Below are 25,216 nucleotides of genomic sequence, written 5' to 3'. Positions count from 1 at the left end.
ATAGAGTTGCCTAAACAACAAGAATAGAAATGAAACAAAACAAATAGGGTAAGTCAAAAACGGAAAAACATGTTGACCACCGGAGTACCCCTTTAAGGATGCAGGGTTTTTCAGTTTTTGCACTTTCGTTTTTTCCTCCTTACTTTTTAAAAATCATAACCCTTTCAATTTTCCACCTAAAAATCCATATTATGGCTTATTTTTTGCGTCACCAATTCTACTTTGCAGTGACATTAGTCATTTTACCCAAAAATTCACTGCAAAATGGAAAAAAAAAATCATTGTGCGACAAAATCGAAGAAAAAACGCCATTTTGTAACTTTTGGGGGCTCCCGTTTCTACGCAGTGCATATTTAGGTAAAAATTACACCTTATCAAAAAAATTATACCCTACTTACACAGGTTTCATTTTGTCGTACTTCTTGGAAAAATCATAACTACATGCAGGAAAATTTATGTTTAAAAATGTCATCTTCTGACCCCTATAACTTTTTTATTTTTCCACGTACAGGGTGGTATGAGGGCTCATTTTTTGCGCCGTAATCTGAAGTTTTATCGGTACCATTCATCTGACTTTTTGATCACTTTTTATTCATTTTTTAATGGTATAAAAAGTGACGCTTTTTTGGACTTTGGAATTTTTTTACGTGTACGCCATTGACCGTGCGGTTTAATTAACAATATTTTTATATTTCTGACATTTACGCCCGCGGCGATACCACATATGTTTATTTTTATTTACACTGTTTTATTTTTTTTTATGGGAAAAGGGGGTGATTCAAACTTTTATTAGGGAAGGGGTTAAATGACCTTTATTAACACTTTTTTTTTTGCAGTGTTATAGCTCCCATAGGGACCTATAACACTGCACACACCGATCTCTCATCCTGATCATAGGCGTGTTTTAACACGCCTGTGATCAGTGTTATCAGCGCTTGACTGCTCCTGCCTGGATCTCAGGCATGGAGCAGTCATTCGCCGATCGGACGCCAAGGAGGCAGATAAGGGCCCTCCCGGTGTCCTGTAAGCTGTTCGGGACGCCGCGATTTCACCGCGGCTGTCCTGAACAGCCCGACTGAGCAGCCGGGTCACTTTCACTTTCTCTTCAGAGGCGGCGGTCAGCTTTGATCGCCGAATCGGAAGGATTAATACAGGGCATCACCGCGATCGATGATGTCCTGTTTTAGCCACGGGTCCCGGCCGTTGGCAGCCGGCATATCGCGGGAGCCAGCGGAGGACGTAAATATACGTCCTTCGTCATTAAGGGGTTAAAGGGGTACTCCGGTGGAAAACTTTTTTTTTTTTTATCAACTGGTGCCAGAAAGTTAAACAGATTTGTAAATTACTTCTATTAAAAAATCTTAATCCTTCCAGTACTTATTAGCTGCTGAATACTACATAGGAAATTATTTTCTTTTTGGAACACAGAGCTCTCTGCTGACATCATGACCACAGTGCTCTCTGCTGACATCTCTGTCCATTTTAAGAACTGTTTAGAGTAGGAGAAAATCCCCATAGCAAACATATGCTGCTCTGGACAGTTTCTAATATGGACAGAGATGTCAGCAGAGAGCACTGTGTTCCAAAAAGAAAAGAATTTCCTATGTAGTATTCAGCAGCTAAAAAGTACTGGAAGGATTAAGGTTTTTTAATAGAAATAATTTACAAATCTGTTTAACTTTCTGGCACCAGTTTTCCACCGGAGTACCCCTTTAATATATGCCGGTTCTGGGTTGGTTGTCGGCAGGGCCCTAAACCAAACAACCACATCCTGGTGTCACAAACACTAGGGGTTAAAGGAGTACTCCGGCACGCACTTTTTTCCTTTCATCCCGTCCGGGCTGCAAAATAAAAGAAAACACACTTTCTCTTACCTGCCAACGAGCCCCTGGAGCTCCGGTACAGGTGTTCGGTCCCCGGGCTGTATTCTTCTCACTTCCTGTTAGCCCGGCACGTCACACGGAGCTTCAGCCTATCACCGGCCGAGGCGGGACATCGCTGCGGCCGGTGATAGGCTGAAGCTCCGTGTGACGTGCCGGGCTAACAGGAAGTAAGAAGAGTACAGTCCGGGGACCGAACACCTGTACCGAAGTGTACCGGAGCTCCAGGGGCTCGTTGGCAGGTAAGAGAAAGTGTGTTTTCTTTTATTTTGCAGCCCGGACGGGATAAAAGGAAAAAAGTGTGCGCCGGAGTACTCCTTTAACAACATCTTGCCCCAAAGGTTAATACCATCTGGCCCCACCACTTCCACCCCGTTGTCTCGCCATACACTGTGGGTCACCACAGTACTCACTTTTGTTGTCAAGGTTTAGACACTGGGTACGGCTACTATTTCTGAATCTCAAATCCTCACTTGTATCGGTGCATGGACAGGCACTAACACCATTTACTCCTATCGCCCTGACGGACCTGATTATGACAGCTAGTGACTATAATCATAGTCATTTTTTAGAGTGTATACGACTTTTGCCTTGAACTGTAAAATGTGGCCGACCACAACTTTCAGTCCGAGTTAAAAGTCGGATGTGCTCTAAAAACCCAATCAGTCACTAGCTGACCAGGGTCGGATCCGTGCGGACCATAGTAGTAAATTGTGTCAGTGCCTGTCCATACTCAGATACAATTGCAGACGATTTGAGCTTCGTATCCATAATAGATGCAAAGGAGGCATATCAAATAAAATATTTTTTTTTATCCAAACTTCTTTTTATTGGAGAATAAAGATAAAGAGAACACATACAAATAGGCATGCAGTGCCCAAGATAACAGAACAGTAGTACAAATTATAAGACAAACAAAAAAGTGAGAGAAATTGTGAAAGTGGGAATCAGGAGGGGAAGGGAGAGAGGGGGGGAGGGAGCAAGGGGAGAGTTAGGGAAAATACAAAATAAAAACATAAACAGTAGTACATAGTGCAATCTCCCAGCAGGAGAAAGTTGGCGTTTCCCAGCAGGCATGACATCACTGAAGCCTGCTGGGGAACCACTTCCGCCATCACATTGTTGCAGTGCTGTGATGAATAGAAGACCTCAAGCTCTGTGCAGCAGTGTATCTTTCAGTCTGTGCAGCTTTCAGTGAGGCTCTTTGCAGCTTTTAGTCTGTGCAGCTGCTTTCAGTGAGGCTCTTTGCAGATGTCAATCATATGCTTCCTGAGTTTGGTCTCCTGCCATTAAAAGCAGGAGACCAAAATCTGAGTTTTTGACCAGACGGAATGTGTTCTGGCCAAGAAGGGAGACCCCTGTTGGCCAGTAGAATACAGCAGAAAAACTAACATATAACCTTTTATTTTTTATGGAAGCCAATTACAAAAGTTATTTATTTGGCATAAGGAATCAAATATTAAAAATCATGTTTAATGACAGTGCCCATTTAAAGGTTTACATAGTCTTTAAATATCCCCTTCCCTCACTTTTACTTTTCTCAAAGGGGGGATTAAAGGCTATGATCCCCAGCTGTGATTCTCTTCCTGAAAGAAATTGTAACTCCTGGGCCCGTAGTGACGTCAGGGCCCTGTACTTTACTGCTACTCAGCCAATCACTGGCTGCAGCGATGTCCCGCCTCAACCAGTGATTGGCTGAGCATGGTATGACACACTGGGCCACAAGATTTCTCTTAGGAAGAGGACCGCAGCCACGGACCAGAGCAGGCACCATGGGAGCTCTTGGGGTGACTACAATTTTTGTTTTTTATATATATTGTAGTGCGGATATTGTTATAAAAAAAAGTTTCAAAAGGAAGGGAAAAACATTTCAAAAGTCCCATTTACCCCAAATAAGTAGAGATTAGTGCAGCATCGCTGTAATTGTACCAAGCTGCAGAATACAGATAACATGTCAGTTTTACTGCAAGGTAAACAGTGTAAAAACAAACACTTATGGATTTTTTTTTTCAATTTTACCCCCCAGATACATTTTTGTTTTGTTTCTCAGTACATTTTATGGTAACATGTAAGGTGTCATTAGTCCCGCAAAAAAAAAAAAAAATGGCTCTTAGACCCTGTTCACACTATAGAAATTAGGTGTGGACTGCCACCCATTGACTTGGAGTTCTTGACTTGCCGCTCTGTTCACATGGCCGAAGTTCCACAATAGAACTTCCGATGAGGAATCGGATTCTAAGGGAAGATTAAAGGGGTACTCCTGTGGAAAACTTTTTTTTCTTTTCTTTTATCAACTGGTGCCAGAAAGTTAAATAGATTTGTAAATTACTTCTATTAAAAAATCTTAATCCTTCCAGTACATTTTAGGGGCTATATACTACAGAGGAAATGCTTTTCTTTTTGGATTTCTCTAATGTCACGACCACAGTGCTCTCTGCTGACCTCTGCTGTCCATTTTAGGAACTGTCCAGAGCAGCATATGTTTGCTATGGGGATTTTCTTCTGCTCTGGAAAGTTCCAAAAATAGACAGCAGAGGTCAGCAGAGAGCACTGTGGTCGTCACATCTGAGAAATAAAAAAATAAAAACATTTCCTTTGTAGTATACAGCCCCTAAAAGGTACTGGAAGGATTAAGATTTTTTAATAGAAGTGATTTACAAATCTGTTTAACTTTCTGGCACCAGTTGATAAAAAAAAATAAAAAAAGTTTTCCACGGGAGTACCCCTCATGTTCAGTGAATGGGACAGCGCCTATGGTCACAGCAATAAGCCCCAATTCTTGATCATTTTGAATGGAGCAGATATACAGAGGGAATTCCTCAGCTTAAACCTACCCTTATAAGTGAATGACAATAAACGGTTAGTGCCCTGGGCTGGCACAGTTTATGAGGGCACACTGATGGAACTTTCAGCTTCTCCTATAACTCCAGCCCAGACACGCCGGCCCCCTCCCTCCCTCACGGTCTGCTCTTAGTCATGCTCCATTTTCGCAATGCACTGACTGCTGACGCGTTATAGCACTAAGTATCTTCCCGTATTCCCGTACAAGAGAACTTACTAAAATTACGATTTATAAACAAAAAACAAACAAAACAACAAAAAAACAAGTTCCTGAAATAGTGCAGAGACATCACTTGCATAATAGGAAACAATGTGAACAGGCGTTTTTTTTTTGCCCACATCCAGCATGGCTGCCGCGACGCTCTAGGGGTAGGTCACGTGACGGCCAGGCTGTGGTGACGAGCTGTACGTGGAGTGTCCTGTCTAGCTGCACAACACGGAACTCGCTGGTGGAGCGCTGGCCGGGCACGCTGCTCTGTCACTGCTGAGGCGAGGCGTGGAGGCGTCAGGTGACGGTGCGTGGCGTCAGCCATCTTGTGTTGTTGGGCTTGTGGATTCGCTTCGGGTGAGAAGCTGAGAGAGGTACAGTGGTGTTCATAGCGGGCGTCCGGCGGGGCTGTGGGGCTGGAGCTGGGGCCTGTGAGGGGGTGGGCAGGAGGAGAGGGAACATGGAGGGCGGAGGAGCCCAGCAATGTCTATGGGGACAGCTGGAGAGTGCACACATGTGCTGCCCGAGGTGCACATATGGCCAGTGTACTGTACAATATACTGTGCTGTGTATTAAATACTGTGCTGTGTATTAAATACTGTGCTGTGTATTAAATACTGTGCTGTGTATACTATATAAAGTGCTGTGTATACTGTATTATTTAATGTACTATATACTGTACTTTATGCAATATAAAGTGCTGTGTACTCTATACTGTACTTAATACAATATACTGTGTACACTATACTGTGCTCTATATAATATACTGTGTACACTATACTGTGCTGTATATAATATACTGTGTTGTGTACACTGTATACTGTACTGTATGTTGTACTGTGCTGTGTACATTGTATGTTGTACTGTATGTACTGTGCTGTGTACACTATACTGTACTGTATGATGTACTGTGCTGTGTACACTGTATGTTGTACTGTGGTGTGTACACTAGTATACTGTATATGATGTTCTGTGCACACTATTGTATATGATGTACTGTGCTGTGTACACTATGTTGTACTGTATGTACTGTGCTGTGTACACTATACTGTATGTTGTACTGTGCTGTGTACACTGTATGTTGTACTGTGGTGTGTACACTAGTATACTGTATATGATGTTCTGTGCACACTATTGTATATGATGTACTGTGCTCTGTACACTGTATGATGTACTGTGCTGTGTACACGTTATGTTGTACTGTATGTTGTGCAGTGTACACTAGTATACTGTATATGATCTGTACACACTATTGTGTATGTTGTGCTGTGTACACTAGTATACTGTATATGATGTTCTGTGCACACTATTGTTTATGATGTACTGTGCTGTGTACACTGTATACAGTCCTGTGTACACATACAGTACTGTATCCTATATGCTGTGCTACACTATATACTGTGTGTGTACTGTATACTGGTTTGTAATGTACATATACAGTAGTGTATCCTATATACTGTGTGTGTACTGTATACTGGTTTGTAATGTACATATACAGTACTTCCATTAGCTTCTTAATGCTCAAATATAGTTGTTCCATTTGCCCCATGTCCTGTGGATGACTCCCCCTGTAAACATTACTCGTGTCCTGACATTACTCCGTCTCCTGTAAAATTCCCAGCTGTCCCCTGTCTGCATATAGTGACAACCTCTCCCCACCGTCCATACCCAGCTGAGGAGATGTGTGGGCGACCTCTGGGGTCACTGGGATTTCCGTATACTTTTATGTAGTTCCATCGGTGATGTAGGCAGTGGCTGGGAATAGTTTCCATTATTAGAACATTGCAGATGATTCTGTCCATAAGGTTGTGTTACTATAGTGCCAGATGGTAAGAGAAATCTACTGAGTAAAACATAATTCCAGTGTCCCTGTCATATAAAACAACTTTTTAAATAACATCGGGTCTTTAGATCATTACATGTGAGACCCACTTTGTCGGTTTATAAGTTCGCTGAAGTGCGCGGTGGCACTCCTCACTCCCCGGATGGCCAAAATTTGACTTATTCACCCCATAGAATATTGCAGTAAAAGAGTCGGATTTGATTGACAGCCGGGCAGTGAAGAGCACCGCCACATACTTCACCGGTATGTCCAACGAAAGCAAGAAGCGGCACTCCAGCGATCCCAATGTGAAAAAAGTGAGTTTATTCACCCATCCGGTCAATACAAATGTGCAACGTTTCAACCTACACAATGAAGTCTTTTTCAAGCAACTTGCATAGTGAAAATGATCAATTATATATACATAGGAATCAAGTGTTAATTGGTAAACACCTCCCATGATTGGGTGGTTACATTGTGTGATGTCACAAATAAAGTGTCAAAGTGCATTAAATAGTGTAATCAAGGATATACAGGCAATCTCAAGTGTCACAATCCACAGTGTAACATTATACATAATACATTTCTTACAGTACAAGTACATTACAAAGACATACTTCCTCTCAATAGCGTGAACAGTCATGGCCATAAATGTTGGCACCCTGAAATTTTTCAAGAAAATGAAGTATTTCTCACAGAAAAGGATTGCAGTAACACATGTTTTGCTATACACATGTTTATTCCCTTTGTGGGTATTGGAACTAAACCAAAAAGGGAGGGTAAAGAAAGCAAATTGGATATAAAGGGTTACTCTGCTCCCCAGCGTCCGGAACTCAACGCTCTGAACGCTGGGTACGGGCTTCCTTGTTCACGCCCCACCCCCTCAATGAGTCTAGGGGAGGGGGCGTGACGGCTGTCGAGGCCCTTTCCCATAGACTTTCTTTGAGGGTGCGTGACCTCACGGGCCAGGCGTGAACACGGAAGCCCACACCCAGCTTTCTGGACGCTGGGGAGCGGAGTAACCCTACAATGTCACACCAAACTCCAAAAATGGTCTGGACAATGTTATTGGCAACCTTTCAAAATTGTGGAAAAATAAGATTGTTTCAAGTATGTGATGCTCCTGGTGCAAGTAACAGGTGTGGGCAACATAAAAATCATACCTGAAAGCAGATAAAAAGGAGAGAAGTTCTTTGTCTTTGCATTGTGTGTCTGTGTGTGCCACATTAAGCATGAACAACAGAAAGAGGAGAAGAGAACTGTCTGAGGACTTGGGAACCGGGAACCAAAATTGTGGAAGAATATCAACAATCTCAAGGTTACAAGTCCATCTCCAGAGATATAGATTTGCCTTTATCCACAGTGTGCAACATTATCAAGAAGTTTGAAACCCATGGCACTGTAGCTAATCTCCCTGGGCGCGTACGGAAGAGAAAAATTGATGAAAGGTGTCAATGCAGGATAGTCCAGGTGGTGAATAAGCAGCCCCAAACAAGTTCCAAAGATATTCAAGCTATCCTGCAGGCTCAGGGAGCATCAGTGTCAGCACGAACTATCCGTCGACATTTAAATGAATTGCTATTTCAGGAGACCCAGTAGGACCCTTTTTTGGTTTAGTTACAATACACAAAGGGAATAAACATGTGTATATAGCAAAACATGTGTTACTGCAATCCTTTTCTGTTAGAAATACTTAAATTTCTTGAAAAATTTCAGGGGTGCTAACATTTACAGCCATGACTGTATATTCATAAATGATAGGCATTACCTCCAATTCAGATGGGTGGACATTCCCTGCAACATGTCGTTCTTCACACTGTTTGTAAATAACACCAGTGCGCAGGACCGGAAGGGCGCAGGTCATGTGATGCTTCATGTGATGCGAGACGTCATCCTGCAAGCTGATCATGGGAGCGGTCGGATGCGAAAAGAAGCCTGTAAGGACTCACAAAGCCAACAAGACGACGCCATCCAACAAGAGACAAATGGACGTTGTGATAACCTAGTGGTAAATATCTCCTCCTGTTCCTTTTCAGATGTACAGCTTAATGTATTGAATGGAGGACTTTTTTTGTCCCACAATGGATATTAACTGGTTTCAATTGCAGGTTGATTTATACTCTGTTTAGGAATATTAAACTTAGGGCTTGGTTTGCCACAAGTGATGTCAGTAAGACAGTAGTATGTAACAGTGAATTATTGCAAAAAAGTGTACAGAAGGATTTATATCGCAAATGATTTGTACAGAAGGAGTGACTTTATGCCACCAATTAATACACATGCTATTGAGACATTCATATCACTTGTGGAACAAGAAATATAATGTCTTAAGGAATGTAGGGTAGGTATAGTACACTGGGGTCACATTGCTAATATGTCTAAAACTGAGAATGAGACATTGGAAAGGTTGGTCCATATTGACAATATTATTATCAAGCCGCTGACAAAGGCGGTTCTATCGTCATTATGCACCATACCCAATATAGACAAAAAATTCTCCAACAGGTGACACCGATACATACACTTGTGTTACCACAGATCCAACCTCCAGAATCATGACAAGACACTGGAAGACCATGCATTAGCAGTAGATATTGACAATGACCTGTATGACTTCTTATTACTGCAACATCCCAGGGTGCCAGTCATTTATGTATTACCTAAGATACACAGGAACCTTGAACAGCTCCCCGGACGACTAAGTGTCTGGATGCGAGTCAATTCTCAGCCCAGCATCTATTTTTGTGGACAAGGTGTTACGTAAATATGCTGTTGAGACTAAAACATAGGTTTAAATATCAGATCTTACACTACCCAAATCTGCCATATTTGTTCCTTTTGATGTAACAATTTTTTGTTTGAGGATGGTTTTTTTTTTTTTTTTTGTTCAGAAAAAAGGAACAGCAATGGGGTCTAATATGGCCCAAGCCTATGCCAATATTGTTATGGCAGATTTAGAGGAATTCAGCATCTATGTATCCCATCAAGTTGTGGAGATACATAGATATATTTTTTGATTTGGTGTGGGGATATGATGGCACTTGAGGAATTTTTTAGTTATCTTAACATATTGGATGAAGATATCAAATTCACCATGGTACATTCACCAGTAGGTATTCAGTTTCTGGACACTTGGGTTTATCAGGAAGGAGACAAGTTAAAAACGGATTTATACGTAAAACCAACTGATAGAAATAATTTACTGTACTATGAGAGCCAACAACCATGCAATATGATCAGACCGCTACCCTATAGTCAATTACTATGCGTCAAAAGAATTGTTTCAGACTCTTGAGAGGTTGTAACATAGATTGAATCTGTTGCAAACTTACTTTTAGGGGTTACCCTAGAAGTCTTGCCCAACAGCAAAAAGAGAAAGTGAAGTTGTGTCCACGTGAAAATTTACTAAAACCTGTGTCGAAAACTCGGGGTGAGAATAGGAGGGTTCCATTTGTCTCAACATATAATCATTTGAGTAAAGACATTGCCTCGATCCTGAGAAGGAATTGGTCTATTGTCTCGTAGCTTTTCAGATATACCAGAGTTTTCCATCCTCCCATTACAATTTTATGGGAGATCAAAAAATCTAAGTGACTGACTAGTCAGAGCTGACTTGTGTAAAGAAACTCTGAACATGGCATCAGAACTTAAACCAGGATGTTTCCCATGTGGAAATTGTAACAACTGTTCTCTGTTGAAGGGAGATACCTTTTGTTCACCCAGTCACATGTAACCTGTCGTAGTGATTTCGTGATATATGTGTTAATATGCCCGTGTAGGAGGTTATATGTGGGAGAGACCACCACTGAATGTTATTTCCGCCTGAATAACCACAAGTCCTCAATCCGTACAGCGGAAAATTGAATTGCCAGTACCCAGACACTTCTTAGGACATCACCATTTTGTTGAACAGTTACACTTTGCTATTATTAATCAGGTTCCACTGTCTAGGAGGGGAGGCGCTAGAGAAAGAACATTGCGACGGCGTGAAACCATGTGGATTCAGAAGTTAAAGGGGTATTCCAGGATTTTTTTTTGACTATGCTACAGGGGCTTTAAAGTTAGTGTAGTTCATAATATAGTGTCTGCACCTGTGTGTTACGCTTTTCTCACAATTCTTCTGTGATTTTCACTCCAGTATTTATATTTACCAGCATACAAAATGACTGTTGTCTCAGATTTTTCTCAGGTTGCAATGCGGCCAAGACCTGACTCACTAGTCAGCTGATGACAGGGAGCCTGTCTGCTTCAATGGGTGGAGGGATCCATCTGCAACTAATGCAACAACTGTAGGCACCCCGATTGAAAACCACACTGATTTGAATGGATGCAGCTTATTTATGTTTCAATGGGTGGGGTGGCTGATGTGTGGGAGGGAGGAAAATGGAATTGTGGGATTTGTAGTCAAAAAAAGAAAAGTCAAACAGGAAATATCACTTCACAAACAGCTAGCCACAGTACTATGGTAATCTCACAACATAGCCATTTAGCCCCAAGACAAGCGCAGATCCTTCCTAAGCATGTCCATTACTGCCTGCCAGGTACGTACTAAAATCACCTTATGGTGGATAACCCCTTTAAGTACCCTGAGTCCCCATGGTTTGAATATGGATCGGTCATTAAAGGTATTTCTTTGATATTAGCCCTTGCCCAGGTTCCGCTTTTATGTCCACATCATTATGTAATAGTGGAGTATACAAACAGATCTTTTAATGTATACTAGTTTGTATTATATATATATTTTTCCTCACTGTGGTGACACATTTTTTGTTTCACATTTTCATTTTGTTAATATATTTTCTTTTATATATTTTCTTAGGGTTGCCTCAGCCAGATAGGACGATTCACCGGTGACCGCCCTTATTTTGTGTGGGGGACCGTTGGGGATGCTTAGAATATGTCTTGTTTAACACATTATACGCCATTGTGATGCATTGCTCCCCCCCCCCCTCCCCGATCGCCTGAATGGGGCCCCGTCATTAGTGCTCAGTGTGGGCGCTAATGCGTGTAATGTCGACCTGAGAGGTCGACGGTTATGCCCCTCATGTAGGAGACGGGATAGGGGATTTTCTGCTGCAGATGTCCTTTAATAGCCACTGTACGTTAAGAACTTAATATACAGTTAGGTCCATAAATATTAATATTGGGACATACACATAATTCTAACATTTTTGGCTCTATACACCACCACAATAGATTTGAAAGGAAATGAACATGATGTGCTTTAACTGCAGACTGTTAGCTTTAATTTGAGGGTATTTATATCCACATCAGGGGAACGGTATAGGAATTACAACAGTTTGCATATGTGCCTCCCACTTGTTAAGGGACTAAAAAACTATTGGCTTCTCAGCTGTTCCATGGTCAGGTGTGTATTATTCCCTCATTCTCCCAATTTCAATGAGCAGATAAAAGGTTAATTTCAAGTGTGCTGTTTGCATTTGGAATCTGTTGCTGTCAACTCTCAAGAGGAGATCCAAAGAGCTGTCACGATCAGTGAAGCAAGCCATAATTAGGCTGAAAGAGAAAAAAAAAAACATCAGAGAGAGAGCCAAAACATTAGGTGTGGCCAAAACAACTGTTTGGGACATTCTTAAAAAGAAGGAACGCATCGGTGAGCTCAGCAACACCAAAAGACCTGGAAGACCAAGGAAAAAAGCTGTGGTGGATGACGACAAATTCTTTCCCTGGTGAAGAAAACCCCTTCACAACAGTTGGCCAGATGAAGAACACTCTCCAGGAGGTAGGTGTTTGTGTGTCAGAGTCAACAATCTAGAGAAGACATCACTTGAGTGAATACAGAGGGTTCACCACAAGATTGAAACCCTTGGTGAGCCTCAAAAACAGGAAGGCCAGATTAGAGTTTGGCAAACGACACCAAAAAAAGCCTTCACAGTTCTGGAACAACATCCTATGGACAGATGAGACCAAGATCAACTTGTACCAGAGTGATTGGAAGAGAAGAGTATGGAGAAGGAAAGGAACATGGTCCTAAGCATACTACCTCATCAGTGAAGCATGGTGGTGGTAGTGTCATGGCATAGTGGGCATGTATGGCTGCCAATGGAACTTCTTCTCTTGTATTAATTGATGATGTGACTGCTGACAAAAGCAGCAGGATGAATTCTGAAGTGTTTTGGGCAATATTATCTGCTCATATTCAGGTAAACGCTTCAGGACTCTTTGGACGGAGCTTCACAGAGCCGATGGACAATGACCCAAAGCATACTGCTAAAGCAGCCAAAGAGTTTTTTAAGAGAAATAAGTGGAATGTTATGCAATGGCCAAGTAAGTCACCTGACCTGAATCTGATTGAGTATGCATTTCACTTGCTGAAGACAAAACTGAAGGGAAAATGCCCCAAGAACAAGCAGGAACTGAAGGCAGTTGCAGTAGAGGCCTGGCAGGGCATCACCAGGCATGAAACACAGCAATGTCTGGTGATGTCTACACGTTCCAGACTTTGGGCTATAATTCACTGCAAAGGATTTGCAACCAGGTATTAAAAAGTGAGTTTGATTTATGATTATTATTCTGTGCCATTACTTTTGGTCCCTTAACAAGTGGGAGGCACATATACAAACTGTTGTAATTCCTACATTGTTCACCTGATGTATGTAAATACCCTCAAATTAAAGCTGACAATCTGCATTTAAAGCACATCTTGTTTGTTTCATTTCATTTTTCATTATTTATATATGTGGCTTTTTTCTGTGTTTAGCTATATATCTTATATGTTCCCACAATTGATATGGCCGATCTGCGCTTAGCACAGGTGCGTCTATATGCAATTCATTCATGTGACGTTTCCCACAGCTAACATGGCTGCCCTGTGCTTTGATAACCTCAGAGCTCAGTCGCGCCCGTGATCGGCTTGCTGGATGACGTCTTGCATCACGTGACCTTCACCCTTTCGGTCCTGCGCACTGGTGTTATTTACAAACAGTGTGAAGGATGGCATTTTGCAGGGAATGTCCGCCTACCTTAGTTGGAGGGAACGCCTATTATTTATGACTGTACACCCTATTGAGAGGAAGTATGTATTTGTGTTGTACTTGTACTGTAAGAAATGTATTATGTATAATGTTGTACTGTGGATTGACACTTGAGATTGCCTGTATATCCTTGATTGCACTATTTAATGCACTTTGACACTGTTTATTTTTGTGATGTCACAATGTAACCACCCAATCATGGGAAGTGTTTACCAATTAACACTTGATTCCTATGTATATATAATGGATCATTTTCACTATGTAAGTTGCTTGAAAAAGACCTCATTGTGTAGGTTGAAACGTTGCACATTTGTATTGACCGGATGGGTGAATAAACTCACTTTTTTTTACATTTGGATTGCTGGAGTGCCGCTTGTTGCTTTCGCTGGACTTTGGAAATTGGGGGACCAATGGTCAGGTCTTAGACTGGCTGCGCACCTGCACTGGATCCTGGATCTGGAACGCGCCACAGTGCTGCTTTCAATGATATGTGTGTATATATAATTTTTTTTTTTTTTTTATTCCTTATGCCACATAAATACTTTTGTAATTGGCTTCCATTTATAAAAAAAAAAAGTTTTGTTTGTTTTTTCGGTTGTATACTTCTGGCTACCAGGGGTCTCCCATCTTAGCTAGAACACATTTTGTTTGGTCAAAATATCAGATTTTGGTCTCCTGCTTGTAATGGAAGGGTTTCTCTGCACTGAGCTTAATTGACAGCTGCAAAGAGCCTCACTGAAAGCTGCTGCACAGAGCTTGAGGTCTTTTATTAATCACAGCACTGCAACCATGTGAGGGAGGAAGTGGTCCCCCAGCAGGCTTCAGTGATGTCATGCCTGCTGGGAAACGCCCACTTTCGTCTGCTGGGAGATTTCACTATGTGAGCAAGAATAAAGGTATGATAGAGCTTTGTAAAGCTCTGAAATTTTTTCTGAAGGTGGGAGGAGTGTTAGGAGTAGCCTGAGTTGTTTTAGAAAAGTTTACTGAGTGACAAGTACTCTTTAAACATTGTGACAAAGGAGTTAACAGCTCCTGAAATGTCACTAGTTTTTTCCTGTGTTCTGTCATGATTGTTTCGATAAATTAAAAAGTTTGAACTTATTTTTATTTATTTTTTTTAACCCGCACCTACATCGCTGGACACCTTTGCTACTTGAACATAGCAAAAAACTGATTTTCATAAAAAACCTGTGAAACGCACTGTGTGAATATAAACTTATAGTATTTTTCTGTTTCTTTAGTAGGCATATGACCGTAAAGGGCTTTCTGAAGCTGGGCCCCTGGTCATCAGCAGATCACTAGGCCAGCTTTCTTTTATAGGGTACCTATGCTTTTTAGGCTTGCTGTGTTCGCACAACATAATTTCCTTGTGGAATTCTGCTGCAGCAGAGTCCCATTGATTTCTATGGGATTCTGCTTTGCTGTTCACATAGCAGTGTTTCTGTGCTGGAAACATCTGGCAATGAAATTAAAATTCCGGTGTCTACAGAAAGAATAGACATGTCTATTCTTTTTGCGGACTCCGCACAAAATGTATTGCTGTCTTTGAGACGGCGCGTTCCCGAGCAGTTCACATGCCGGCATGTTATGCCAGCGCTCCGCAGTCAGGGAAAGATTCTCTGTGCGGACATTACCTTACAGACTTGTGACACGTCAGAAGTTTTTATCAGTGAGTGGCCACGTGCAGAGACAGTCACTAAAACAAAGGGGCAGAACAGTCAGCTGAGAGCTGGGCTAGTTCTCTTCTGGCTGCGTCTCCTTGGACAAGGGTGCTAGCAATGTATGGATTCATAGGAAGACTTTGTCTATATTTCCACAAATGCATACTGCTTTGTTTTCACTTTCTATAAAAAAAAAAAATAGTGTGTTGGCTGCACATTTCTGTGGGGATGTTCAGCGGAGGAATGATGGAAGCAAATGGCCGCACAAATGATCCAGCGATTATGTAGCCCTACCTACACATTGGTCGAGCCTTGTAGTAGACTTTCACAAGATAAGCGATTGTTAACAGCGAGGATAGGGCCTCTACTGTGTTTTGTTTATTGGAGTCTGTAGTCAGGGGCCTAGTAGTCTTCTATAGACTGTAGTGTAGCTGTGGTCTGTATGTAGGGTGGGGAGGGTGTTTTCATTATCTACACTACAGTGATGGCAGTATGCCTTTCCCACTATAAGGTGGAAGTAGTAGCATTTTTTAAAGTATGTGCTGGAAATGTAATCTTATGGGATGTGTATTGATTATTTGCTTTCCTATGTTAGTGTCTTTTTATAAGGCATATATTCTGTACAAAACCACCTGTAAAGACTTCTCCCAAGATCAGGGGCAGACAGCCTTAGTAAGGTGGATATTTACTACTGTAACTTCAATTGGTCTTGAGTTCTACAGAAGTTTTTATGACTATGGAGGGAGGAGGATTAAATCGTCACTGTCATCACCATAAATTTTGACATATTGTCCAGACATGTCATAAGTTAATATTAACAGCACTCTCCACTCCCCGCTGCTGTGCTATTCAGGAGGTTATAACTCACAAATGCAGCAGATCTCAGTCCTGAGACCTAGTGCTGTCTAAACTTTTCACTAGGGATCCACCGATTATCGGTTTGGCCGATAATCACGATTTTGGGCATTATCGGTATTGGCAATTACCTTGCCGATATGCCGATAATGCACTGCCCCCCCCCCCCCACGACCTGTCGCACCATGTTGCACCCTCCCACACAGCTTCGCACCCCCCACCGCACCACCCCGGCCCCATTGCCTCCCCCATCACCGGTTTTATAATTGCCTGTTCCCGAGGTCAACTCTACTTCTGTCTCCTGCTGCGTCCTGCGTTACGCTGTGCGCAATGACGAGTGACGTGACGCAACGTCACCATCAGTGTGCACAGTGACAGCTCATGAGGACGCCACCGGAGCCAGATGTAGAGTGGACCCCGGGAACAGGTAATTATAAAATCGGGGATGGGGGAGGCAATGGGGCGGTGTGGTGGGGGGTGCGACGCGGTAGGGGGTGCGGAGCGGTGCGGCGGGGGGTGGTGGTGGTGATAAGACTCAGGACCCCCGGACAGGCAAGGGGAGAGAAGCGAGTGGCGGTCTATGGAACCGCAAAAACCGCGTCAGTTCATTGATTTAAAGCGCCCACTTTAAATCAATGATCTGCAGCGGTGTTGGGGGGGGGGGCGGGGTAAATAGCCAATAACTTATACCAGAATATCGGTATAAGTTATAGGCTATCGGCTCTAACCTCCACAGATTATCGGTATCGGCCCTAAAAAAAACGATATCAGACGATCCCTACTTTTCATGTCTGGACAACGTGACCAAAGTTTATGTTACTGACCGTAACTATATATTTACCTCTTGTGCTTGCTTGTTGTGATATCTTTTGTATCCCCCCACCACGTTGTGATAAACCTTATTAAATTGTGCAGTGGATTCTATGGAGCCGGGTGATATGCGCTGCCCTCATACCTCATAACTTATAAAGAATGGAAAGAGGAAATTTATAGCATACTGTTTTTTTTTCCATCTAAGCCAATGGTGCTATTCTTGTCTTCAAAAACCATGGGGGAGATTTATCAAAATCTGTCCAGAGGAAAGGTTACTGAGTTGCCCATAGCAACCAATCAGCTTGCTTCTTTCATTTTTTTTTAAAAGGCCTCTGAAAATGAAAGAAGCGATCTGATTGGTTGCTATGGGCAACTCAGCAACTTTCCTCTGGACAGATTTTGATAAATCTCCCTCCATGTGTTTTTTGACACAGGAACAAACAGACTTTCACCTGGAAAATGTGGCTAGCTTACAAAAACCCATTTCCTATAGATTTTCATGGGATGTTGTAAAATGTGGTCCTGTTGTAAAGCTCTTATTGATTTTTTTGTTGTTTTTTTTTAAAGGGGTACTTCACTAGCCAGCATTTGGAACTAAATATTCTGAACGCTGTTTACACGCTGCAAGGGTCGACCATGCCCCTCAAGCATCACGACCACGCCCCCTCAATGCAAGTCTATGGGAGGGGGCGTGACAGCCATATACTCACATTGAGGGGGCGTGGTGCATGCTGCACGAAAACAGTGTTCAGAACATTTAGTTCCGAACGCTGGCTAGTGGAGTACCCCTTTAAGTCAGCGAGCTTTCCTTGACAAGATCCTCCTGCGCTGACCACAGCTCTGAGAGAGGTGCAGTGCACAGGCAATGTTTTTATTTTTTCCCGTGTCCACATAGCTGAAGGGTTCACAAGATTTTGAAAAAAAAATAAAAACTCCAGCTGCCAGCATGGCCCACAGGTCTCCAGCTGTGATAGTATGCTAGAGGTTTGTCTTCCAAAATAGCAAATGGACGGTCACATAATCAGTTCTACAAATAGCTCTGGCTGATGCGTCCTCTACTTCCTGCAGGAGGTCATGATCAGCCTCTCCTGAGCTCTCCCTCCATGGCAGGCTCGTTCTACCTGAACAGCGTCCCCAGCTACTACTACAACTCCCATCATGCACTGACAACTACTCTTCTGAAATACTGCTCCCCTATCCCTTATCTCCAGCCTCTTAAACCACCTCCTACATACCCTCTAGAGTAGGGATGATGTCTCCTACCCATCTCCCTTCAGTTTTAATGCTTCTTGCCATCTTTCCTATTCAGTCCCGACACATTTTCACTGTCTACTTCAGGCCTTGCAGGGTAAGATCGAGAAGAGACTGTGATACACTGACACTAGTCTGGGGGGAGCCGGCTCCCTAGTCATATAGTTCTACAGTATTACCTTATGTTGCAGTACTGCCTGATCTTGTTCCAGCGATCTTCTTGGCACCTGGTAATGATCAACACGTTGCTGAGTCCTCCCTAAAATGATCACAGTCATTTCCAATTTACCCAATATTGTGAATTGCACTACAGGATATGTGATGACTGTATTTTCAGTGGTGGCCCTAGCGCTGTTTTTGGCTACCATTTATCTGGCTCATAGACATGGAAAATGTGTCCCCCGCTCTTGTGATTAGTAGACGTTCCAGCTGTCGGCCCCCATCGACACATGCTCCTGAAGTCAGTTCAGTTTTTGGTGCAGTATGTTCAGTGAATTCAATGAATCTCAATGAACCACCAATTCCCCCCCAAATACCAAAAAAAACTAAAGTGGATTGACATGATAAATTTTATTTTACTTGGATTGTTTATCTAGGACAGTGGTCTCCAACCTGCGGACCTCCAGAAGTTGCAAAACTACAACTCCCAGCATGCCCGGACAGCCGATGGCTGTCCGGGCATCCTGGGAGTTGTAGTTTTGCCACACCTGGGGGTCCGCAGGTTGAAGACCACTGATCTAGGAGATTAGCTGCTATCAGACACTTGTTGTCTTCCTCACCACTGCTGAGCTGAATGTTTATGGGGAGGTTGGTGGAATGTTTTTTTGCCCACAATAAAGCTTTAGCCTTTTTTTTTTTTTTTTTTTTTTTTTTCTAGAATGATCACATACTAGTGTTCCACTTCCCACATTTTGTAGTGGTGGGGATAAGGCCCCTATTACACACATGGGCTGAGCAGGCTGGCATTGTCTTGTGTAATATGGCCATTGATCAGCCAATGAACCAGTGAGCGCTCATTTGTCAGCTGATCGGGTTGTTTTGGACCGCTTAAAAATCATTGACCGTCTACTACACACATTCCTGTATTATAGGGAAGGGCCCATGAAAAAAATTGAGCCTTGAGAAGGCTTTATACACGCAGGCTTAGGCTGGGTTCACACCACGTTTTGTTAAATACGGTCCCCGTATACGGCTGGGAGGAGGGGGGCGGGACTTAATCGCGGCGCCCGCACTCAGCCGTATTCGGGAACCGTATTTAATGTATGTCTATGAGCCGATCGGAGTGAACCGCAGCCTCCGGTCGGCTTCGTTTTCGGCCGTATGCGGTTTCCCGACCGCAGGCAAAAACGTTGTCGACGCGGCTCCCGCACTCGGATTAAGCCCCGCCCCCTCCTCCCAGCCGTATACGGGGACCGTATTTAACGTGGTGTGAACCCAGCCTTAGGCTGTCCAATAGACCAGGAGGTGAATCGCTACATTGACAACTAAGCAGCCTCCACTGCCATTTGTCAGAGAGGTGATATCTGATCAATGTGAACAGTGCCAGAACCACTCAGCAAATCATGCTGCCTTCTAATAGAAGATTCTGTACCTTCTGTGGAATCTGCCATCTGAGGAGGTAGAAAAAGTTCTTCTGTAGATTAAAAAAAGTAAAGGCTTCTCTAGAAAAAGTCTGTTCCTTTTTAGGATAATGCGTCTTTCTGTGATGTTGCCAAGATCCTGGGTGCTGTGTATGGGAGGATATAACTGCAGTCTGTCAGGGGATCCATTGGGAAGGGGAGCATATTGATAAGCAGCCCCCCCCCATCGTCTGTAGTCCTACTTTTAGGGTATGTTCACACTGAGGAATTCACAAGGAATAATTTCGGTCAGGAAAATGTTGCCTTCTGTCATTTTATCCATCAAGTGGAATTCCCACGCAGGAATGAAGGAGGAGGCTATTTAATTATACTTTTCCTGAATTCCGCGTGAAAACGATGTCGCACAGAATTTTTTTTTTTTACCGTTGACTTCTATTGGATTCTGCTCACAGATTCCGCTTAAAAGAATGAACATGTTCGTTCTTCAAGCGGAAAAAAATTAAGCCTCTGAATTCCGTGAGCGGAATTTCCGTAGTGTGAACAGGACAGCGGAAAAAACATTAAAGTCAATGGGCTGAGGAGATGTGCATTCATTTGGAGCGCAGAGTTCAAGACAAATTACTCAAGTAAATTCCTCTTGAATTACTCAGTGTGAACGCACCCTTACTGTAAACATTGGACACCTGTCACCCAAGGACCCTGTGATGTACATGTTATCATGTTAGGGAGACTAAGAGCAGTGAGTCTCTATTAATCCTCCAATGCTGTGATAATCTATAGGGGACATCATTAATCTCTTACTATAAGTATCTAGACCAGTGTTTCCCCAACCAGGGTGCCTCCAGCTGTTGCAAAACTACAACTCCCAGCATGCCCGGACAGCCTTTGGCTGTCCGGGCATGCTGGGAGTTGTAGTTTTGCAACAGCTGGAGGCACCCTGGCTTGGGAAACACTGATGTAGACATATTAAGCTGCATTGTAAGGCTGGGTTCACACCACGTTTTGTTAAATACGGTTCCCGTATACGGCTGGGAGGAGGGGGGGGGGGCTTAATCGCGGCGCCCACACTCGGCTGTATTCGGCAACTGTATTTAATGCATCTCTATGAGCCGACCGGAGTGAACCGCAGCCTCCGGTCGGCTGCGTTTTCGGCCGTATGCGGTTTCCCGACCGTAGGCAAAAAACGCGGTCGACCACGTCGGCTCCTAGACATGCATTAAATACAGTTCCCGAATACGGCTGAGTGCGAGCACCGCGATTAAGCCCCGCCCCCCCTCCTCCCAGCCGTATACGGGAACCGTATTTAACAAAACGTGGTGTGAACCCAGCATTATCTTCCTTATCCTCATTCATGAAATGGTTTCATGTCCTTGTACGAAAAATAATACAACGCATCCAGCTGTAGAAAGTCGAAAGCATGTCATGACTGACATCCAGCGGGTAAAGAAACCTTTACCTCCGTTTTGTGTGTTAGAACTTTTGTCTCCCTATGTGCTCGCTTTAGCATCTGTTCACATTAGTTCTGTGATGAATTTGTCGCTCAGTGACATTGGGGCTGCTGTTTAATGGAAACATCTGATAGAATCTTTGACACAGAATTGAGCATAGTCTTAATCCTGATTGGTGGTTAGCGCACCCCCCCGGCTGATCGCAAAAATTGAGGTCAATGTCACCCAACTTAAAGGGGTACTCCCCCCCCCTCCCCCCTAGATTGGCGGGACCACCGCAATCAGACATCTTATAAGATAAGATGTTGGATCGTGGGGGTCCCACCGCTGGGGACCCCTGCAATCTCCCCTGTGGCACCCCAGACATCCGGTCCATGGAGCAAACTTTGCTCTGTGCCGAATGACTGGCGATGCAGGGTGGAGGCTCGTGACGTCTCGGCCATGCCCCCTCAATGCAAGTCTATGGGAGAGGGCCTGACAGCCATCACGCCCCCTCCCATAGATTTGCATTGAGGGGGCGCGGCCGTGACGTTACGAGCCTCTGGCGCTGCACCTGATGATCTAAACGAACACCGGGTGCAGCAGGAAAGGTCCGACCCCCGCGTTCGGATAGGATGTCTAGGGGCAGAGTACCACTTTATTGGAGAGGCAGTGTCCATGTTCGGACATCGCTCTATTCACTCTACATGTGACTTTCAAACAGGGAAATTTATGAAAACCTGAATAGAGGAAACATGGTGCAGTTGCCTATAGCAACCAAACAACCAGATTGCTGCTTTTATGTTTTTTAAAAGTAGGCCTCTGAAAAATGAAAGTAGTAATCTGGTTGCTATGGGCAACTGCACCACTCCTCCTCTACACAGGTTTTGATCAATCTCCCCAAACAATGTTTAGTGCTTGGAAAGAAGATGGTCCCCGAGTGCCCCGTGTGAATGGAGTGTTCTTGTGTGGTCTCCGATACATTCACTGCTATAGGACGGAGGGATCATAAATCTGACAACATCTACAGCATTTACATGTAATATTAGCAGCTCTTTTTATGAGATGGAAAACATTACCACATTGACTCTCGGGATAGATGAAACCATTTGTGGTGGTAAAGTGCCATGCAAAGTGTGAATGTTCAGTGTACGGACACAGATCTTGCCTGCACTTAGTTTGCATAATTTTAAAGCCCAACTAAGTGTATGTAGCAGCGTCTCCCAACCTTGTCAGCCTCGGGCACCCCTGGGGGAAAAAACTTGCCTCAGGGAATACCTACCAAATTATTTTATTCTAAAGAAAAAAACTGTCTTAAAACAAATAATGTACAATATTTATACATTACTATTAGCTATTAATTAAAATTTAAAATGAACAAATTTCAGACCTCTCATGCCCCTCCCCCTCCTTCTGGCATTTCAAGAAGTCCCCATTATGTTTCACTCTGGTTCTTTATACACTACACTGCAACACTCTTGTATTCTTGTCATGCCATAGGCACATACCCGTAGTAAACTGGGGGGGGACTTTTGATGGGACAATTTATCTTTTCCCCCACAATCACACTGACTGACCACGACATCTTGGGCTGGGTTCACACCACATTTTTGCAATACAGTTCCTGTATCAGGTTTTTGATGAATAACTGATTCCTCAAAACCTGACTAAACTGTATCAAAACGTGTGTACAAATTTTAACCTGTATACGGTTTGAAAAAATGATGTCCGGTGACATCTGTTTTTAACTTTTCACTCCATTATGAATAAAGTTTCACTTGTTTGATTTAAATTCCTAGAAAAATAAACCTTTCAGTTTCAAAAACCGTATGGTGAAAACCAGAGGGAACCGTACGCACATATGATTCTGTAGGGTTCCCATTGACTCTCATGTTAAAAATTTTTTTTTAAAAAAGTATACCGTTTCCATACGGTTTTTCACCCGGACCAAAAACCTTGGTAGACTACAGTTTTGGGTACGGGAAAATAACGGACAAAACCGTACAAGATGCAAAAACGGACACAATCAGATGCATTGTTTGGCATACCGTTTTCAATGGAGAGTCAATCCATACGGTTTTCAATGGAGAATCAATGCATACGGTTTTCAATACGGTTCCGTACGGTTTTCACATTGAAAATGTATACGGGAACTGTATTGCAAAAACGTGGTTTGAACCCAACCTTAGACGTTTACTCATTCTGCATCTGATCTTCCATCTTTCCCAGCAATGCCAACTGTCTTGGTTTATCTGCCGACACCATGATTTAGTATGGCATCTGTTTACATTGTGTTAATAGGCGTGTGTCAGATGTCAGTGGGATGAAACTCAGGCAATATTGTTGTATGTTCCATGTGGCAGCACAAAGGACAAGGTATAGATGTCTGCTGCAGATTTCCTTTTTTTAGTTTATATTCTTGGCATTTATCACCTTAGGAAGGGTTCACACCACATTTTTGCTATACAGTTCCTGTATACAGTTTCAAGTTAAAAACCGTATGAAACCGTATAGCAAACCGTATGCATTGACTTAACATTGTAAACCGTATGTCAAACGCATTATCATCCCGTTTCTTTCGTTTTGCGTCTTATACGGTTTTGTCCGTTTTTTTTACCTGTACACACAACCGTAGTCTACCACGTTCTTTGGTCCGGGTGAAAAACCATATTCAACCTTATGTTTGTTTTTTGTTTTTTTTAACATGGGAGTCAATGGGAACCGTACAGAACCGTATGTGCGTACGGTTCCATCTGGTGTGCACCATACGGTTTTTGACTTTGACAAGTTTTTTTTTTCTTGGAATTTCAATTAAGCAAGTGAAACTTTATTCAAAATGGAGTGAAAAATTAAAAACATATACGTTTTTTCTTGAAGAACGGATGCAACTGGACATAATTTTTCAAACCGTAAACGGGTTGAAATTTGTACACACGTTTTGATAGTTTGGTCAGGTTTTGAAGGATCCGTTTTTTCATCAAAAACCTGATACAGGAACTGTATTGCAAAAACGTGGTGTGCATGCACCCTACCATGGTTTTTGGTCTGGTGAAAAACCATATTAATATGTATACGTTTTTTTAAAAATACAGGAGTTAATGGGAACCGTACAGAACCGTATGTGCGTGTGGTTCCATAAGGTTTTCACCATACAGTTTTTTTCTTGGAATTTCACTCAAACAAGTGAAACTTTTTTTCATAATGGAATGAAAAGTTAAAAACATATAAGTTTTTTTTCTTAAAAAACAGATGCAACTGGACATCATTTTTCAAACCGTATACAAGTTAAAATTTGTACACACGTTCTGCTACAGTTTAGTCAGGTTTTGAGGAATCAGTTTTTTTCTCAAAAACCTGATACGGGAACTGTATTGCAAAAACGTTGTGTGAACCCAGCCGAAGCTTATATTGTGCTGTACATTTGGTGCAGATTCCGCGAACCATTCCTTATTGAAGAGACTTCAGTAGTCATAAGGCTGCATATATTAGGTTAGACAATGGGGTTTTTACATTGGTTTAATGTTCTGTCATTGCACACAAACGCAATGCTATACATGAAACAGCGGTGCATTGGGTGTATCTGTTCATAGGAAAAAAAGCTGTTTTTCTTTTATTAGGGTTAACTCTTGAAAGATGTTTCTTAATGTGCACTTACCGCCTATGTCAGTGTTTCTCAACCAGGGTTCCTCCAGGTGTTGCAAAACTACAACTCCCAGCATGCCTGGACAGCCAAAGGATAGGGGATAAGATGTCTGATCGCTGGGTACCCCTGGCATCTCGGCTGCAGTACCCCGCTGTCATTACTGCGCATAGCAAACTCGCTCTGTGCATAATGACAGGCGATACAGGGGCTGGAGCATCGTGATGTCACGGCCCGCCCCCT

At 42.9% G+C, this 25,216-nt stretch overlaps 1 protein-coding gene across 6 annotated transcripts in view; it reads left to right on the top strand.

Annotated features, from left to right (window-relative positions):
• GIGYF2 (GRB10 interacting GYF protein 2) overlaps window positions 1-25,216 on the top strand; it is a 208,667-nt gene that overhangs the window by 29,162 nt on the left and 154,289 nt on the right. For 3 of the 6 annotated variants that reach the window (XM_056564619.1, XM_056564617.1, XM_056564613.1), the window contains exon 1: window positions 5,153-5,303. The exons of 1 other annotated variant lie outside the window; for it this stretch is intronic. The gene's annotated coding sequence lies outside the window, so the exon portion shown is untranslated. Of the gene's footprint in view, window positions 1-5,151; window positions 5,304-25,216 lie in introns of those variants that run through there. 2 more of the 6 variants (XM_056564616.1, XM_056564615.1) reach the window with 2 other exon arrangements.

The sequence above is a fragment of the Hyla sarda genome, chromosome 3, assembly GCF_029499605.1.
Source record: "Hyla sarda isolate aHylSar1 chromosome 3, aHylSar1.hap1, whole genome shotgun sequence".
In the NCBI taxonomy this organism is placed as follows: Eukaryota; Metazoa; Chordata; class Amphibia; order Anura; family Hylidae; genus Hyla; species Hyla sarda.
The sequence above is the reverse complement of the archived record's forward strand: the minus strand, read 5'-3'. Positions and strand labels throughout refer to the sequence as shown.